Source organism: Mus caroli, chromosome 9, assembly GCF_900094665.2.
Source record: "Mus caroli chromosome 9, CAROLI_EIJ_v1.1, whole genome shotgun sequence".
Classification (NCBI taxonomy): Eukaryota; Metazoa; Chordata; class Mammalia; order Rodentia; family Muridae; genus Mus; species Mus caroli.
The window spans coordinates 67,430,610-67,450,858 of NC_034578.1; the positions used below are offsets into that span (position 1 = coordinate 67,430,610).

Below are 20,249 nucleotides of genomic sequence, written 5' to 3' on the forward strand. Positions count from 1 at the left end.
AAAAAAAAAAAAAAAAAAAATGCATCTGTACCGAACATGTGTAGACATTTTCCTCATCCCCGTTCCCTAGATGATACAGACATCAGCTAAGTACATTTATGCTGTGATGAGCAGTGATGGTGACCTGGAGGTGATTTCCGGTATTTAACAGGGTGTGCACAGGTTATATACAAACAGTACATCTTTTATATTAAGGACGTTGGTATCCTCCAAGTCCTGTAATGAATCCCCTATGCATCTGAAGGAACAGTGTGGCTTATTGCATGTGTTGTCTCTCTGAACCAAGCACAAGATGAAGGGTGTTGTAGATAAATCAGTAATGGAGTGGGTGAAGATTCAGGGTGAGGAGTTTTTGCTCCTGTTTCATTAACAGCGATTCTCAACCGCTGTGGGGAGCCTTGAGCCCTCACACACTGAGTTTCTGCTTCTGCTGTGATAAACTCTGACATTTTTCTGAAGTCCTGGAGCCCACTCATGACTTTGGTGGTGGATACTCAGGTCCACTCTCGGGCGTTTCTGTGCACACTGTTTGCTGTGCATGAGAATTGGTCTATGGATCGCAAGGTCCGAGTGCAAGGAGCGAAGCGTGGGGAGCTTAGGGAGAAGGTTGGCTGGGGCCTGTGAAGGCCTTGCGTGGTATACAAGGGGTTTGGACTCTGGGTGGGAAGATGTTAATAAATGACAACCAGGCTTGTTTTGTTGAAATACAGTCTGGAGACCCTGGCTTTGAATAGAATAGAAGCCATACAAACTTCAAAAGGAAGTTCAGAAGTTTTGATTGGAAGTCTCTCTGTCTCTGTTTCTCCCTGTTTCTCTCTCTCTCTCTCTCTCTGTTTCCCCCTCCCCCCTCTCCCTCCCCCTCCCCCTCTGTGCACTATTATGAATCAGTGCCAGTGTCCATATGCCATGACACACATGAAGACGTCAGAGGATGTGATGGCTAATTATTTTAATCACTTCAACCATTTTTGAATGGTTCCTATTTTTATTTTATGTGTGTGGGTATTTTGCCTGCATGGGTGCCTGTGCACCATGTGGGAGCAGTGTCCTTGGAGGCTAGGCCATTGGTTTCCTTGGAACTGGAGTTATAAATGGTTGTTAGCTTCCTTGTAGATGCTGGGAATCAAACCCAGGACCCCATTAGACTGGCCATGAGAATGTCTGCGTGGCATTTTCTTGATTGCTGATTGATGCAGGAGGGCCTAGCTCACTGAGGACGGTGCCAACCCTAGGCAGATGGGCCAGGGCTACCTAACAGAGGCGGCTGACTGAGTCTGAGCGCAGGCCTGGAAGCTGCAGTCTGCCCTGGTCTCTGCTTCACTCCTGGCCTCCAGGTCCCTGCCTCTTTCCTCCCTGAGTTGCCTTGGTCATGGTAATCTCTCACAGGAACAGGAAAAGTACGTAGAACAGAAGGCAAGCTCCATGTCGTCATTCACCTTCACCTGCTTTGAAGCAGGTCTCCAGACTGCTAACTCTAAGGACTGGGTGAAGGCCCCTGGGGAATGGAAGCAGACCTCAAAGCTGAAGGTGCCAGGGAAACAGAGTCACCAGACAGAAGCAGAGAGGCCGAGACCCTGCCTTTCCCACACTGTCAGATCTCCCCAGATGCCGTTGTCCATCACTAGGGGCTCCAGTGTTTCCTCTAAAAGAAAACAACTCTACTGCGCCTCACCCTCCCAGGACCTCAAGCGCTCACACAGCTGCTGGAGGGTCTGGGCCAAAATCCCCTACTCCATTGTTGCTGGAGGTGCCTGAGCCTGGCCACTGCCCAGGCCATCCTGGGAGCTTCCTTGGACGTGGTTTCAGTTTGCTGTTAGAAAACGGTAGCCTACATTTTGGCTGATGGTCTTCCTCAGCGTGCCTCCTCCTCCTCTGTCTCTGGACTAGTTGCTTTTCTTATTGCTGTGAGAAAATACTGGGCAAAAGCAGCCTTAGGAAGAAAGAATCCTTGGCTGATGGTGAGAGGGAACGGTCCATCGTGGAGAGTTTGAGGCAACCAGTCATGTTTCATCCACAGTCAGGAAGCAGAGGGAGGTGGACGCTGCTGCTAGGCTCACTTTCTCCCCAGCCCGTGACATGGGACCGCCCATATCTAGGGTGAGTCTTCTCATCGAATCTAGAACAGTCCTCCCAGCCACAGCCACAGCTCCATGTACATCTATAAAGAGTGATTCCACATCTAGTCCAGTTGGCAGTCAAGATTAACCAGCACCTGTGTTTTCTCCTTCTTCCTCCAGGGAATTCCTTGCCCCCCATCCCTCTCTACTGGCTTCCATCCCACTCTCCATAGAGAGGCTTAGCCCCAGGCTGCAAGGGTAAAGTCCAGGCCGGCTCATCCACCTTTGCTCATTAAAGGGAGAGCAAGCGACAACCCAAAGGTCCCTCCCTCCGTAGGGTTGTCTGTGTTGTTTTGGATGAGTGACATCGTGAAGAACAGATGACCCTTCTTTCTGTTGTGTATGGCAAGGAAATGCTTTGTAAAGTGCAAATGGCTTTGCAAATGGAAGGCACGTGCTGAAGCAAAGGCCAAAAAAACTTTTTTTTTTTTTTAAAAAAAAGCTTTCTTACGTTGGGTGTGGTGGTGCACGCCTTTAACCCCAGCACTTGGGAGGCAGAGACAGGCGAATTTCTGAGTTCGAGGCCAGCCTGGTCTACAGAGTGAGTTCCAGGATAGCCAGGGGAACACAGAGAAACCCTGTCTCGGGGGAAAAAAGAAAAGAAAAGCTTTCTTACAAATTAAGCATTTTGCACCCTTCGAGGGAACAGCCCATCATGGCAGGGAAATCACCCATTTAACTTTTGAGGTTCTGCCGACCTGTGCAACAACCCTATGCTTTCTTTCTTCCATCTACAGATGCAGCTATCTCATGGGAGGCCAAGAAGGAATGAATTGATGAAGCACTGAGGTTAAACATGATTGCATTATGGTGTTTCTGTCTTTCCTTGTGTGCCTATGTGTACAGGCAAGAGAATAACCTCAGAGGCCATTCCTTGGGCATTTTGTTTTGTATTTTTTAGACAGGATCTTTCACTAGGCAGGCTACACTGGCTGGCTAGCAGGCTCCAGGGCACCTGTCTCAGCCTTCCCAGTGCGGAGATTACTATCTCAAGACTTCACGCCTAACTTTTATCTCACTTGAGCTCTGGGGAATTGAACTCAGGTCCTCAAGATTACAGGCAAGCGTGTTGTACACTGAGCCATGTTTGCTGCCTATTTTAGTGTGATAGCGGGATCTTGCTAAGATGTTTAGATTGGTCTCAGGCCTGAGAGGGCTGCTCCTCACCCCACCCCACCCCACCCTGCCCTCAACTCCCCAGTGTTGGGATTGTACATTTTCACTATCATGCTTGGCTAAGTCTTCAAGTGCTCCTCAAAACAGACATTTCTTTAGTCTCACTTTGGGGCCCTGCCAGTGAGCTCTGGGCTCTTAGGAAAGCATCAAACAAGATGGCAAAAACTAAGCCAGGCCTGCAATCCCATCACCAAGTTGAGTGAAGTAGGAGGATTGGGAGTTCCAGGCCACCCTGGGCTACATAACAAAACTCAGTCTCTTCAAATAATACATTTACTGGAATTACTGACACAATGCAAAACACGGTAGGCAAAGATTTGGAGAAGCCAGGCTCTGCAGGAGGGTCTCGGGGTTCGACTTAAGTTTTACCATGTTTAACCAGGAAGTTTCATCCTGAGGAATTGGGAATCTGTTGATGGTTATAGTGCTCTGTGTGTTTCTCTCTCTCTCCCACTTGACATTCCGGGTACCCTCAGTTAGTGTCTGGATCTCTGAATTCATGTATGTCCAAGGCTGATTCCCGTTTCCTGCCCTGCCACCTTAGGGTGTGGCTCCTGTCTTTATGGACCCTTGGTGGAGCTCAGGTCACCACCCTCTAATTTTCAGCTAGGGAGGAGAAAGATCTGTCCACGACCTTCCCTACGTGAGACGCCCTGCAACTCTGGACACACCTCCCCAGTTAAATCACTGGGACCACACCTTGGTGCTTGGGAGTCTGAGAATGGTGGTTTTTTTGTTTTTTGTTTTGTTTTGAATTCCAGCCTCCAGGTGCTCCTAGCTGAGCTAGAGAGTATATGACTCAAGGAAAGGAAGTACAAAACTCAGGTCAGCCTCCATGAGCCCACGAGCCAGCTGAGCAGGGGGAGGGCAATCTAAAGAGAGGCAGAGCTAGTCACAGCAAGACGACTTGTGACTCAAGGCTTGTGTCACTGGGAGCCTGAGGGCAGTTTAGACCTGATTGTGTTTTGGGTTTCATGAAGCAGAGGTCTCATTTAAATTGTTACAGGATGAGTCTCTTCAACTCTTGTCTTTAGAAGTAAAGGGGAGGCCATCCTGAACCAGTGACAGGGCTAACCTACAGTGCTGCTCAAGCTGGCCTGGTTCTCACAGAACACTGGCCTCAGGCAAGGTCACTCTGAAGCCATGGCTGAGGAAGACAGAGGAAGGCCATTTTTTTTTTATCATTTTGTCTAAGCAAGGACGAAACCAAGTTTCCTGTAGATGCCACAGCACACCAGGAAGGTTCTCATGTGTCAGATGGGCGAGGCCCCTGCTTCTTCCCACGGATTGGCTCTCTTTCCTCTTTGCCAGCTCTTGTAGTCATAGAAACGCTGTGTTCTCTGACATCACAGACCCAGTGCAAATACTACTTTCAGAGACCCTCTGCCCAGACCTCCCAACCCATATCCTACAGGAGGAGGGCTGGCAGTGCTTGGGGAGGTCTCCCCTGTGCAGTGCACAGCAGCCTAAAGCTCAGCCAGGTACCTGTGGGCTCCTGGAGTTCTTTGCTGGCAAGATGCTTTGTGCTAGAGGAGGTTTGATTCTATTCTCTAAGTCTGGATTCGTTTGGAGACCTCGTCCCCAGCTTGGGTCAGTTTCTTTGCCTCTGAACATTTCAATTTCCTGACCTGTAAATTGGTATAATTGAATAAGGATATGACTTGCATCATGATCTCAACAAATATATGAAGAATGAACAATAAAAGGAATGAAAGTCCCCTTCCCCCCTACCTGGGATGGAACCCAGGGCCTTACAATCCATTCTTTATAAAAAGTATCAATATTTTGTGTGTGTGAGTATATATGTACGAATGTGTAAGAATGTATGTGTGAAAGAGAGGGTGTATATCTGTATGTGTGTGCGTGTGTGCGTGCGTGTGCTCACACATGCAGGCATGAGTACCACTGTGCATATGGAGGTCAGGCCAGCTTTCAGGATCCTGCAACTCTCCTTCCACCTTGGTGAGGCAGCTCTCTCTTTTTCTTGATTGGATGCTTCTGGTCATTCTCCTGTGCCCTCCCCCACCTCCCATCTTACCATAGGAGCACTCGGATGACAGATGTGCACCGCTGTGGCTGGCAGATAGAACTTGGGTCGTTAGGATTGTGTAGCAAGTGTTTGCCCCCTGAGCCATCTTGCCAGCCCCCACACATATTTCTAAGCTTTGGGAGTGTTGGGAGCCTAGCAGTTGATCCTTGGCTGTGTCTGCTAAGGAAGCTGCAGAGGGCAGTCTCAGCAGAACCTACCAGAAAATTGCTCTAAAACCCAGGGTCACATCCATCTGGATGGAGGCAAATGTCACTGCTGATTCATTTTGTACCATCTAAATAGAAGAGAGCCGTTTTCTCCAACATCCCCTATGAAGGTTCTGTTGTGCTTCAGTGTTCTGAAGGGAAACTCTAGAACCAAGGCATTGTGCAGCCTTGGTCATCCCCAGCAGTCTTCACCCCAGTGTTCCAGGGAGAAGGAAAGGGACTGTCCACAGCAGTAACTCTTCTAGCCACACACCTGGGATGGGGCAGAAGGGCAAGTTCAAGGTCACATCCAGGCTCTAGTTTAAGCCTCTTTTCTTTGCCAGGTCTTGGAGGAATTGGGAATTTAGCCCCCAAAAAAATCTGCTTCAAATACCCAAGGAAAGTGTCTGTTACTGACTTAATACCCCAGCACCCAAGAGAAGCCTTCTTAAGTACCCATCACAGCCTCGGAGTCCAGGAAGGAAGGATTGCACACACGCCTTCACCTAGACCTTCCAGTGATAAGATACATGCTAAGCCAACCAAGGAATAAGGTCTTCTCAAAGAAGGCTAGCTTTCAGTACTGCCAGGAACAGGATGATACTGCCTGCTCCGGGAAGGCTGGGGTGATATTTCCCGGGCAGGCAGACCTGAGAAAGTTAACTGGTGGCCATAAATTGCTCTATTACAGTCAATCTATTTACAGGTGCTTAGATGTAGATAAAAATGTCAGTGTCTGAATCTCTCCCTACCTCACACACCCGAGAGGATAGATACTTCTAGGCTGAGCAAACATGAGCTCATGTGTGGTTAGCTAAGGAAGAGTTTAAGATAAAGTCCTGAGGATTGACAGGCCGGCCCTGATAAAATTTGATATGTAAAAACAGATAGCTCCTTTCCCAAAGAAGCTGTTTATCTCCTTCTGAAGCTGACCTTACTATGTAGGTACCTTCTTAGAGATGACCCGAGAGCCTCTTAGGAATGTCTGCCAGAATTCTTCAAAACCCATTTTCCAGACTGAGATGGGAAATTTGGAAATTTCCAGGTTTTTATTTTTAGCAATTTATTCTTATTTACTCATATATGTGTGTGATTGTGCACACACGTATGGGCCCAACACATTATTTCAGGTGCCCTTGAAAGTCAGAAGGTGTCAGATCCCCTGGAGCTGGCGCAGGAGCCATCCAACATGGATGCTAAGGACCAAACTCAAGTCCTTTGGGAAGAACAGCAAGCGCTCCTAACCTCGGAGCCACCTGGGAATTTCTTTTAAAATTAAAACATTGGAAGACTGTTGTCTGGAAGGTGGGCTCAGGTGTTTCACATCAGCAGAGCAGCACATGGTCGCCCGCCTTCCTTCAACTCCCCTTTCTAGCATTTGGGCCACTTCCAGGTTTCAAAGTGTGACAACATGGGGACTTCAGAGTCACTTCCTCTTATGACTAAACCCGTGAGTGTGGGAGCAGGCTGGGGAAGTGGGGAAGGGGAAGGATGGATGGGCGCCCAGAGAAGTTGGTAGTGAGTGTGGATGGTTCTGAGTTTGCGCTGGGATTCTTGTTGGATTAGGCATCCGTGGCCTTCATTGAGCACCAGGCAGGCAGTGTCTAGGGAACAGGAAACCCCTCTCCACCCACAGCCTTTGTCCAGGGACTGGTTAAGCCGGACACACCGGTTGATTTGCCTAGAAGGCATTCAGGAGGACTAAAGAGGCCAGGATATTTAACACTGGCCGCTTGCTTTTCCCGATGTTGCCTTCCTTAGCAAGTGGCTAATTGGTCTCTAGAAAACTGCTCTTTTAGTGCTCAGTACGAAGATCTTATGTTACATTACAGCTTTCCAGGTTCCAGGCAGGATATTTAAAACCCCTTGTGGTCAAAGGAAGATGTTATATCTCACATCAAATGTCATCATTTTTTTGCAGCTGGGCATTGAAGTTTTGGAAGAAAACTATTAGAGTAAGAAAAAAAAAAGTTTGTTAGAGAAAATTTAGTCAGCTTGATTTAAATGGAATGAATGAAGAAAAAAAGCCACAGGAATTAGGGAGAGCGCTCTCTAAACAGGGTCATCAAGGTTAGGGTTTACCTGCCTGGGAAGATCACTGGTGTGTGTGTAGACTCGCAGCTTCTCAGCTTACCTGGCAACCTGGAGTAAGATTTCACAGCTTGGTGTGAATTACGTCTGTATTCTCTTTCCTGACTAAGTCACTAGCCCCTTTCCGTGTTTTTATATTGTGAAAGAATTGAATCTCACGTTAACAAACCACAATGGGACTGTAAATGAGGATTTAATTAATTAATTTCTGAACATTTGTGCCTTAAAACAAACAAACAAACAAACCAAAAAAGCAAAACCTTATATCCCCAGGGCCTATTACAGTATCCAGCACAAGTTTGATGCCTGGGTTAAAGGACTGGGTTATTTGAATGGGTAAGAAAACCAGGCTGTTGTTAATGGGAAAGATTGAAAGAGCATGCACAGCCGTCATTAAAGAATGCTGCCGTGCCATTGCTGTTTGTGTTTTTGAGTCATGAGGAATTTGAGGTAGCAGTTCCCTATGGGAATGTGAGTGGCTGGAATACACACCTGGGGAGAGAGAGAACTTTCTAGTATGGCTTAGGGACAGGTGGTGGCCCCCTTGTTGGCTCTTGCTTTATTCTCATCCCCCAATCCCCACGTGACTTTAAACAATCCATTCCCAAAAGGCTTCTTCCACCTCCACATTTTAAATAGGTAGGTGTTGAAAGGCTTGGTAGCTGAGGCAGAGAGGAACTGGGTGGAGGAAGGGTGGACTTCCAATGAATGACTAGCTATCTACTGCCGTGCATGTAACAGCTTTGCATATTGTCTGAGCTGATTTCCTCTCAGTCTTTGGACAGTGCTGTCTGGCATTAAGACACAGCTTGAGTCATAGCTCTGGTTTTCAGCTTCTAAAGCGTCTTGTTCCCGCCCTGTGGAGGTGGAAGACAGCCTTGCAGATGAACAGCATATCTCTCTGTCCAGCATCCTTGCCCTCCCTGGGACCCAGCAGTCTGTGAGGAAATCAGCTACCATGGCACTGGGAAGCCCTGATAAATGGTACTTAGCCCTTTTCTGTCTGCACAATTCTGGGCCTAGGAGGAATGCATTCCTCCACAATGGGAACCAACTGGTTTTAAGTTTTAATCTCATTAAAAGCCAGTAAACCTTTAAAGTATAGGAAATTTATGTAGCCTCCAAGTATCTCCCCATACGTCACTTGTCAGTGACAACAGAAAAAAAGTTCTAAATTATTCCTCAAGAAAACAGGCTTGGACATAACACTGTTAGTACCCCCTAATGTTACATGATGCCCTGAGAAGGACACCCACTTGCTTGTCTAGAATTCCAGCCCAAATCACAAGAACTGAATCTAATTATGAGCAAACCAAACAGGGAAGGGAATTCTCTAAAATAATTGGCTTGAATTCTTTTTAAAATGTCAACAATCATAAAAGACAAAGGAAAGCTGTTACAAATGAAAGGAGATGAAAGAGGTCTGACAACGAAATGTAACACATTACTAATCCGGAACTAGGGGCAGAAAGACCGCTGGGAGAGACACCATTAGTACCATTAGTGTCTCTGGAGAGGCACAAAAGAAATTGCATCTGTGTTTCTTCCTGACCTTCAGTTATAAGAAAACACCCTCTTTAGGAGGTATACATTGTAGGTAAGGATCGGGGGTCATAATATGTCTGTCCGTCCTCTTTTTATATTTTTGAGCTGGGAGCTTAGCCTTTAACTGTTAAGCCATCTCTTTGAGCCCCAGTCCCCTTCCTAAATGCTTCTGGAGGAATCCTGGCAGAGGGTGGGAAGAAGAAAGCAAGGGTTGCAAATGGATGGAGTGTAAGGAGTTTATATATATATATTTTGTAACTTTTTGTAGCTAAAATTGTATCAAACCCCCTGTATCTTCTTTATCCTGACTATAAAAACCAACAAGGGGGGAAAAGGAGGGAAGGAGGGAGGGAGGACTGGCCAGCTATCGTCACTGTCCTGGGATGCATCCATCCGCAACCAGAGAAGAGATCTCCATTCCCTTGTTGTCCTGCAACCCTCCTCCCAAGGCCAGTCAACCCAGCTGGTGGCTGCTGACCCATTTGGAGGGCAGTTGGGTCCAGGGAGAGAAGTGCATGGGGCCAGAGACTGGCTCAACTCTGCCCTGCAGAGCCAAGAATCCTCTCCGCAGAAGTTATGGTGGCCGCACATTGAGCTCAGTAGGAAAACAGTCTACTTGCCGTGTTGAACACAGTGATGAGTGAACGGCGAAGAATGTCCCCCAGTGAAGGGAACTGCCTGGGAACCCTGCATTCGGTTCTAAAGATCCTTGTGAGGCCCGGTGTGGAAAACAGGAAACAGCAGTTAAAACGGGAAATCGCTTTGGGCTGAATTACTGTAATCCCTCATTTTACTTAGAAGCTGGCATGGACCCTTCATCCACAGCGGGATGCCTCTGGCCTCTCTGTGCCCTGATAATTTTGCCCTTTCACTAGGGTGGAACATTACCAAGCCCAGGGACATTTAGGCTGGAATTGCTACCTTTAAGTGTGCTTAGAAATTGGGATCTTACAGGGCTGTTTGTTTTCTCCCAGGCTCTGGGATGAAAAAAACCAGCCTCAGCAGCTCTGCTAGTTTGGGTCCCCTCCTCCTGCCCTCTCTTGTTTTCTGGTAGGCGAGATTGAGCACACACAGAGACTTACAGCCCAGCCTAATAATAACCCCACAGTAAGCAACATGGCTATTATCAGGCTAGGCAGCTAAACAGAGGTACATCCCCCAAAGCCGGTGACAACACCATGCAGGGTTGCGTGGTGGCTTGCTTGCTGAGTGAGACTCTGGCGACAGTGGCTTGAGCCTTTCTTTCCTTTGGAAGGAGGGTGGTTTTTCTGTGTGACCTGGACTGCACCCTCTGATGGAGATTCCATCTCGGCCGCCTGCTTCCTGTCTTCTGTGCCAAGCACTCAGCCCAGCCTTCCTGGCCCTCCTTGATGGCTTCTATTTTTCCTATTTAACCCCGACTCTGATCTCTTTCACACAAATCCCATCTTCTAGCCTAGCTGTTCTGTTTAAGGGGCTCTCAGAAGACAGGTCCAGTCAAACGCAAGTGAGGTGATTATTTGTTTCTTTTCGGAGCCTCCCCCTCGTTCTTTCCCTCTCAGTGGTATCTGTTTCTGCCTTTTCCCCTCTTCGGTGATTAAACTTATTTGGGATCTTAAACTCAAATCTGATCTCCCAGCAACCCACTGGGATGATTCAACCTTAGTGATTTTTTTTTTCAATCATGAATTCATTGGACACACATTTACAAAGCTGTTTATGTGCTTGGCTCTTTGTTAGAATATGCCAGGCACAGGGTTGAGGCAAATTCAGCCTCAGAATGGCTTCCGATTGTAGAGAGAAAGAGGTATAAATAAACTGAGTATGATGTAGGAATAGAAAGGAGAAGATTCCTTGGAGTTTGTGGCTGGTGAAGAGGCAGCATGCGCCTTAGGTCCTCACAGACTAGATATAGACACAGAACATTCATTCACTCTTGGGTAGCAGTATTATGGCCAGGGGCAGACTTTCCAGAGACTATCAGCTAGGCTAGTGGCAAGAACCTGGGGTGCTGATGAGGGAGCTGGGCTTTGCATGTGAATTTCACTGCCTAATCATAAAGACATCTTTCCCTAGAGGCTGAGACACCGCTGTATGGGATGTAGGCAAGACAGGAGGACACAGGGACCTTAGAAAGTCCACGTGCCTCCCTGAATTTGAAAAGTGGAATAGAGAGGCAAACCAGGCTAGCATTCCCAGGATAGGTGTACTTTATTAGCCAAAGGAATTAATTTGCAAGTTCAGCTAGCAAGTGTTTCGGTAGGGCAGTTAGGCAACAAGCATCGCCACTCTGTTCATATGCTTTTCATATTTGGAACAAGAAGCAGGGAGGTTGCAGGGAGGAGAAGGTCTAATGGACACTGGGTGTAAATTCACTCCATTCCGATAGGGCGGGGCACCTGCATTTGATGCAACAGATGCAAACATCTAAGTGACTCCCAAGAGGCAGGGTCATTCTATAGAATCCATGCATCTCAAATATCATTATGGTTGTCAGTTTGACATAATCAGGGGCAACTGATGAAAATCTGTACATAATTAGAAGATGCATGATTGACCAATGAAAAGAATTGGTGGTCTGAGGCTCTGTAGACAGGTCAGACTTCAGCTTAGTCAGATGCAAGCATGACTTCTCCTCCTGCTTGTGATTTACCCCGCTCCTCCTCTCCCTCCTTCTCCTCCTCTCCCTCCTCTCCTTTTTCTATTTATCTACTATTTATCTATTTGTTTGTTTCAAAACAGGGATTCTCTATGTAGCCCTGGCTGTTCTGGAACTCACTCTGTAGACCATGCTGGCCTTGAATTTAGAGATCTGCCTGCCTCTGCCTCCCAAGTGTTGGGATTAAAGGGCTGTGCTGCTACCACCCAGTGATTCTTTTTAAAAATTACATTTATTGTATTCCTTTTAAGAAGGGAGGGACAGGTGGTGCACAGCCTACAGAGCATGTGCAGAGGTTAAAGGACAACCTGGAGGGGGTTGGTTCTCTTGTTCCATCATTTGGTTCCAGGAATGGAACTCAGGCTAGACGCCAAGTGCCTTTGCCCACTGAGCCATCTTGCTGGCCCAGATGCAATAACTGCTGAGGGTTTTCTCTGCCTGCTTGGAATTCTCTGTGATGTGCCTGAGTTGGTGTCAGAGCCTGAATAGTTCCTATCGTTTGCATGTTACTACAGACGTTCAGTTTCAGCAATGAGCAGCAATGAGTGGTCTGTGCTCTGTGTGGGAAGGAGGTGTTTCTGCTTGAAATCTGGTATCAGCGTCTGAACCCAATCTCTGCTTCCCATCTCTTTTATCGCCTGCTGGCTTTCAGGCTTATTTTATAAAATTTTCCCCATTTGATATCATTGTTTTTCTTTTTGTGGTTTTCTGAAACAAGGTTTCTCTGTGTAGCCCTGGCTGTCTTGGAACTTGCTTTGTAGACCAGGCCTTGAACACAGAGATCCATCTGCCTCTGCCTCCTGAGTGCTGCTGGGATTAAAGGTGTGATTCCCCCACTGCCTGGCTACTTTGTGTCTGGGTGAATGCACATGCACAGGGGTGTGGAAGCCAGAGATCAGTCTCAGGTGGCATTCTCAGGAATGCTTCTGGTTTTTAACTTTCTCTCTCTCTTTTTTTTTTTTTTTGAAATTGCGTTTATTTATTTGTGTATGTGCAAGTACATGTGTGGTGGTGAGAGAACAATTGTTCTCTTTTTCTACTTTTCCAGTTCTGGGGATTGAACTAATAGGGTCATTAGCATTGGTAGGAAGCACTTTTACCCAGTGAGCCATCTCATAGGCCTTCCACCTTGTTGGGTGTCTTAGTTAGGGTTTTACTGCTGTGAACAGACAGCATGACCAAGATAAGTCTTATAAAAAAAACAAAACAACATTTAATTGGGGCTGGCTTACAGGTTCAGAGGTTCGGTTCATTATCATCAAGGTGGGTGCATGGCAGTATCCAGGTAGGCATGGCACAGGCAGAGCTGAGAGTTCTCCGTCTTCATTCAAAGGCTGCTAGTGGAAAACTGACTTCCAGTCAACTAGGGTGAGGGTCTTAAGACCACACCTACAGTGGCACACCTATTCCAACCAGGTCAGACCTATTCCAACAAGGCCACACTTCCAAATGGTGCCACTCCCTGGTCCAAGAATATACAAACCATCACATTGGGTTAGGGTGTCTCCCCGTTCTGGAGTGGCTAGACTCGGTGGCCAGTGAGACCCAGTCAGTCTTCATGTTCCTACCTCCCTGGGGCTTGGATTATTGGATTAAAAGCACACACTACTGTGCCCAGCTTTATTTATTTGTTTGTTTATTTATTTGTATTTTAACCATAGGTTCTAGGCATTGAACTCCAGTCCTCATGTTCACAAGCCAAGCACTTTACATGGCAGTCCTAGAGCACAGAGAGAGCTCACTGACCCGAGTTTGTCATTCTGAAGGTCTAGCCTGGCATTCTGGGGTTGGAGTGGATGTGGCCCATTTTGGTCACGTGGTTAAGTGAACATGATTGTGTTGACTTTGCCCTGCTCAGGATTTGATGGTAAACATTTAACACTAGAGTCTCTGACCTGGGCATTTACAACACTCCAGGGTAGGCGTGCCGAGAGACTGACTGCACAGCTTTGCCAAGCTGCCCAGTTTTCCTAGTTGAGCCCTCAGGAGGAGCCCCATCTTGCTGCCCCTGTGGCTTTCTTTGTCCCCTGGAGTCCTTTTCCCTGTTTGTTTGACCGTGGCACTGCTAAAATCAGTTCTTCAGAGAATCCTTAACCTCCAACTCTGACACCTCCTATCCCTTCTCCATAGCATTTGTCAGTATCTATTACGATGTGCTTTAGTCTTTCTGTTTATTTTCTCCAGTGCCAAGGGGAACGCAACTCCATGAAAGCAGGAGCCCTCCAGACATGGTGTGTGTCCATTACTCAGCACCTAGAACAGTGCTTAGCTCCTGATACGGCGCCTGAATGAAGCAATCAATGAACACAGGAATGAATAAGCAGATCAGTTTGACTTGCCTTTTTCATTTTAATTTGATTAATTAATTTTTAAAAAAGATTTATTTCACGTATGTGAGTACACTGTACACTGTCTTCAGACATACCAGAAAAGAGCATCAGATCCCATTACAGATGGTTGTGGGCCACCACGTGGTTTCTGGGAATTAAACTCAGGACCTCTGGTAAAAGCAGTCAGTACTTTTAACCACTGAGCCATCTCTCCAGCCCCTCCTTGGTCCTTCTTTAAGACAGGGACTCATTTATCTCTGATTGGCTTCTAAATTACTGTATAGCTGGGGATGACTTTGAACGTTTGATGCCCCTGCCTCTGCTTCTCCAGTACTAAGAGTACAGGTATGCGCTGCCATGCTGGTTGCTAGGACTTTGTGCATGCCATCCACAGAGCTGCATTCCCAGCACACATCCTTGGCTTCCATCTCCTTCCTATTCTATACACTCACTCCTAGGCATGGGGGGAAAAGCATCTTTGAAGTCCATAGAGAACGTTCTGATAGATGTCCTGACCACTCCTTGCTCCTAGGCTGTAATGTAGCTCAGAGCATCCAATGCCTAATGAAAAATGTACAACGAAAAAGCTGGGGAGAGGAGTGGAGAAAGTTTGCTTACACATTGCTGACCTGCGGCATGGTGTGCTATGGCTTTGCACCTTAGGTGCAGATTGATAATGCCACCTTACAGCTTTGTGGAGACAATTAAGTGAGCTCCCGTGTCTAAAGTGCTTAGCACAGTGCTGGCTGTGGTGAATTCCTCTATGTGTGAGTGAGCGTGTGTGTGTGTGTGTGTGTGTGTGTGTGTGTGTGTGTGTGTNGTGTGTGTGTGTGTGTGTGTGTGTGTGTGTGTGTGTGTGTGTCTGTCTGTCTGTCATATGGGGGGGGAGGGCTGCACATGTACAGTACTCCTGTGGAGGTCAGAGGACAACATCAGACGTCAGTCTGTCCTCGGGCACCTTCACTTACAGTCTCAGGCAGGGTGTCATATTGGCCTGGTGCTTCTTTGAAAAGGCCAGGCTAACTGTTCCATGGCATCTCCCATCTCCCATCACTGGAATGACAGGCACACCATTCCTAGCTTTTTATATGGGTTCTAGGGATCTGAACTTGGGTCCTTATGCTTAGAGGTGCCTTATCAACTGAGGCTTCTCCCAATGCCTCCCTCCCAGTGATTTCTTGGTATAGGTAACTGGAGTGGAACGGTGGTTCATACTGCAGCTGGTAGATTGGGGTGGATGCTGTCTGGTTTTTTGTTTTCTTTTTTTTTTTTTTTTCCTTTTTCATGGAAAAATAAAGGGGGTGTGTGGGATGAATCCTGAATTTTTTTTCTCCTATTAAACCCAACAAGTATAGATGTATTCCTTACCTGGGGCATTTGGCCCTTGCCATTCAACCCCAGATCACTCCCTTTCCAAGCTGCTGGTGAGAGCCCTCCTCTTTGCCAGCCCCCTCTCCCCACTGTCCCCCACCCAGACACTCTGTCCAAGTTCTCTCTTCAAGTGCCCAGAGTCCTAGAAAGTCTGCCTTTTCTTTGGCAGTTTATGCGAATGATGTGGGCCATGGATAGTGGGCTGTTCAGATAAGGAGTCCCACCCCGTTGCCCATAATGGCAGGCCCTGGTCAATTTGCAGTCTCGCTTTGTTGCTGGAGTAATGTTAACAATTCTGTTAAGATTTTCATCATACCAGTCAGGAAACTCATGGGAGGGTTGCTACAGGACCTTCACTGTGCTCAGGGAGAGCTCAGCCCTTACAATGGGGCCTTTGAGAGCCTGGCCCAGAGCTGGGCAGTGATTCAGTCTATTCAAAACACAATGGGGCGACACAGAATAGAAAGGAACTGCACATTGTTTTCGGGTCCCTCTGCCACCTGTAGCATTCCTGCGTCCATCCCACATTAGTTGTGTTCCTCTGGTGACACACTTGTTAATGTCACAGCATACCTACCTGCTGGCCTGGCAGTGGCACTCCACAGACATTTAACTAGCACCCGATCCATTGGTGTGCAAGCCCACAGCCAGCAGATTCTCAGAAGCACTCAAGAAAGGGTGATTAAACTTTGGCTTAACAGGGCATGGTGGTGCCTGTAATTCCTGCACCTGGGAGGTAGAGGCAGGAGAGGCAAAAGTTGAAGGCCATCCTTAGCTACTGTCAAGAGACCCTGCCTTAAAAACAAACCAGACCTCCCCATGAAACCAAACCAAACCAAACAACAAGAAACAGACTTTCACTTGGAGGCAAGAAAACATCAATCGGGTATATTTAAAGGTATTCAAATCACTCTTAAAAACCAACATTTTGCCATAATATGTAGAGTCTGGGGAGATGGCTCAGTAGGTGACGTGTTTGCCTTATAAACAGAGGACTTGAGTTCGATCCCCAGCACCCACATAAAAAGCTGGGTGTGTGGGCACACCTTTGTATTCAGCACTGACCAAGTGGACAAAAGAGCTCCCTTGGGGCTCACTGGCCAGCCAGTCTAGCCTTATTAGTGAGCTTCAGGCCCATGAGAGACCCAGTGTCAAAAGCAGCAGACAGCCTCCGGAGAATGACAACCAGCATCGCCTTCTGGCTGTCATTTGAACACACGCATAAACAAGACTTTTTATTTTTTAGATTTATTTTCTTGTATGCATAGGAGTGTTTTGCTTGTATGCATGTTTGTCTACCACATGCACGCCTGGTACCTACAGAGATCAGAAGATAGACAGCATCAGATTCCCTAGAACTGGACTTATGGGTAGTTGTGAGCCACCATGTCGGTGCTGAGAACTGAACCTGGGTCCTTTGCAAGAGACAAGTGCTCTTAACTGCTGAGTCATCTTTCCAGCTCCTCATTTATGCCCCAGCCTGAGCTCCACTTCCCCTACCCCCTCCCAGCCATCTCTGACTGTCTCCATCCTCCTCCCCATCCCTTCTCTCTTTCTCTCTCTAACCCAGCTGGGCTTGAACTCTCCAGCCTTCTGACTCAGCCTCCAAATCCAGGGGTTACAGATGTAAGCCACCACACCCGCTCTAAGAGACAGAACGGTAGGTAGGCATTTTAAAAGCTGAATTTACCATTTGTTGTTATACCAAGCAAAACGAGCTGTGGTTGGCTCACAATGGAGACTGGAAGGAACCATTTTTCCCTGTTTTTTTTTTTCCTTTAGAACATGTACAGAATTTTATTTTATTTATCCACATGACTCACTCTGGGATCAAACATCTTTTCTTTGTTGTGTGTTTAGATCTCGGGTTGTTTATTTCCTCGCTTCCTTAATGTTTTCCTCATGTTTAATTTAAATCACTCGCCTTTTATCTTTCTCAGCATCTCCAGCTATTTCGTTCTTTTCTAACCTTTGTTCTCCTTCTCGCTGCATGGAATTTAAAAACAATAAGTTGAGATGCATTTTCTTTCTCAGTGCAAAGTGAGTGGCTACTTCAGGATTGCATACACACCTAGCTAGTCTCCACCAAACAAAAACCTGAAGGCTTTTCCCTTAGGCTCCCATGCAGTCTTAGGGTGTGGGACATTTGATTAATAAGTAATCCTGTGCTTTGGCCCAACTCCCAGGAAGGAAAAGGGTCACAGACCAGGGAGAAGGTTGCGTATTTCCTGGTATTTTGGGACATTTGCACGCATGGAGACAGAATATACAGTACCAATACTTTCAGTACCTTTCTGCAAGGCAGAAAGTATACCAATGCGTTTGTGAATGGCCGTGTAGTCTGGCTGGCCATTTCTAAGCACAACTTCCTGGAACCTTTCAAGGTACCTTCTGTATTTCTCTGTCAAACTCAAAAACTTCTGTTTTTCACTGTCAAACTCAGAGTGGAGCGGTGTCATCTGCATAAAAATGTTGACACGTTCTTTCCGACCTAACAGGGAGAGAGCAGGTGTCGAGCTCTGTCTGCTCTGTGAGATCATGCCTGATCAGAAGAAGTGAGGCCAGGTTTGGAGAGCAGTGGGTGGCTTGACTTTGGAGACAGCGCACGTGGTCTTTCTTTAGAGGCTGCAGAGATGGCTCAGTGGGTAGCACTTGCCTTGCAATCATGAGGACTTGCAGAACTCAAGTTGAAAGCTTGGGGTTGGCAACCACTTGTAGTCCCAGCTCTGGAGAGGCAGACACTGGATCTCTGTCATTCCTTGGCCGACACCCATGGTTGCATGTACACATGTATTTGAGTATGTCTACATATCCCCCCCCCCCCACACACACACACATTTCCTTCAGCAAATTCCTAGCTGACTACTTTGGCAATTGGTATCCTCTGTTGTCTATTTTATCTGGGTGTGAATTTCTTTTATATATTTGAAGTGGGGTTAAGGTACCTTGCTTCAAAAAAAAAACCCCAAAACGTAAAAAATCTATCTATCCCCCTCCCTCACACATACGCATAAAATTTGAGTGAGAAGCCTGAAGATCAGAACAGGAGACAAGACCGAGAGCTGTGTCACAGGAAGGACAGCTCCAGAGTTCTGGCCACAGAGTTCCCAGTGACTGTTAATTGCTAGAGATCTGTCAGGGTGTGTTGGAAATTTCCCTTTGTTTATAGAGTGGCAAGATCTGTTTCACAGCCAAGGTAATTCTTCCTCTATTTCACCATTATGGCGCCATGCAAGTTCTCTCTCTCCCTCTGTCCCTCCTTTTCTCCTTCCTTCCCTTTCCCTCCCTCTTCCTCTCTGCCCCCACATTAATCTTTAATAAATAAAGATAGGGTGCCAAACCCCTAACTTAGCTCTCAGTCCATAGATGGGGCTCACCAAGTTGCACACCGGAAGTGACACGGGTCACCGTGGTGTGTCACAGAATACAGTAAGAAATAAGTAACAATCACCAGCCGTTTGCTTACGTGGAGATGTCTACACAGTTGTGACAGTGTCTTGGTGTGATTCATCCATGCCCTGTAATCCCATCAGATATGGCCAGCTCTCATTTCATTCTCAATTTTAGCGATTCCCAGAGAAGAAAGCGCATTATCAGGAGAATCATTGTGAAATTCCATAGCCAGAGGGCTCAAGGTAGATGGCTGCTTTCTAATTTCTGCAGACCATCATCCCCTACTTGTCTTTTTTTACCCATGTTATTACTTTTTTTTTTTTTGCTTGTTTGTTTTGCTTTGTTTTTAAGGCAATGCCCAGGCTTCCCAACCCACCTCCAGCTCATAAACAGAGCCTTGTAGAGGCTGAAATTACCAGGAAAGTGTTCCCCAAAATGAGACTGTGTGTAGGGTCACCACTGAAAGGCTATATTAGGATATGTTCTGTCTATCTATCTTCACATTAAGAAACCAGGAAGAATGTAGAGGGAGGAGCTGGGGTGGAGGTGATCAAGATGTGCTGTTTATGTGGGTGACATTTCATGATATTCTTTAAAAAGCAAAACAAAACAAAACAAAACAAAACACATAAGGAGAGGCTGTCTGTAGGGGCCCTGCCTGTAATCCCATCACCCAGGAGGCAGAGACATACCTCTGTGAGTTCAAGAGCAGTCTGGTCTATGTAGAAAGTTCCAAACCGTTTCTATTCAGGGCGACTATGAAAACTTGCCTCAACAAATAAACTCGGAAGAAATTCACTCCTCCAATCTTCCCATGTGGATGGGTGTCAGGGTTCTCACTCAGTCTGAGTGCCTGCCAGGGAGTCAAGATTCACAAACAGTGGGCCAGCGAGATGGCTCTGCAGGAAAAGACACTTACTGCCCAGCTTAAGGACCTGGGTTGGAATCCCAGGAGCCCCACGGCGGAAACAGAGAACAGATTCTCACAGCTGTCCTCTGACGCCCTCCACACACATGTGTGGCACATGCAAATATGCACACACATGAATACTAATGTTTATCATTACAGAGACTAAACATGTTTAAACACATAGACTCAGTTGTGCATAAACATCCAAAATAGTATCTTCTTTTCTCTAGGACCTTTGGCAAGATAATTAGAAAATCAAAATTAAAATATTTTTTAAAAGATTTATTTATTTATTTATTTATTATATGTAAGTATACAATAGTTGTTTTCAGACACCCCAGAAGAGAGCATCAGATCTCATGGATGGTTGTGAGCCACCATGTTGTTGCTGGGATTTGAACTCAGGACTTTCAGAAGAGCAGTCAGTGCTCTTAACCACTGAG

The 20,249-nt window shown here is 46.7% G+C and overlaps 1 protein-coding gene and 1 long non-coding RNA gene across 2 annotated transcripts in view; one reads left to right on the top strand and one right to left on the bottom strand.

Annotated features, from left to right (window-relative positions):
- Window positions 1–5,596, bottom strand: part of LOC110301145 — a 42,623-nt gene extending 37,027 nt beyond the window's left edge. The window contains exons 1-2 of the long non-coding RNA XR_002378686.2: window positions 5,541–5,596; window positions 4,779–4,921 (exon numbers count right to left, since the gene is read on the bottom strand). This is a non-coding gene — a long non-coding RNA (uncharacterized LOC110301145). The remainder of the gene's footprint in view (window positions 1–4,778; window positions 4,922–5,540) is intronic.
- Window positions 1–20,249, top strand: part of Myo1e (myosin IE) — a 195,716-nt gene that overhangs the window by 46,681 nt on the left and 128,786 nt on the right. The gene's annotated exons all lie outside the window — the stretch shown is intronic.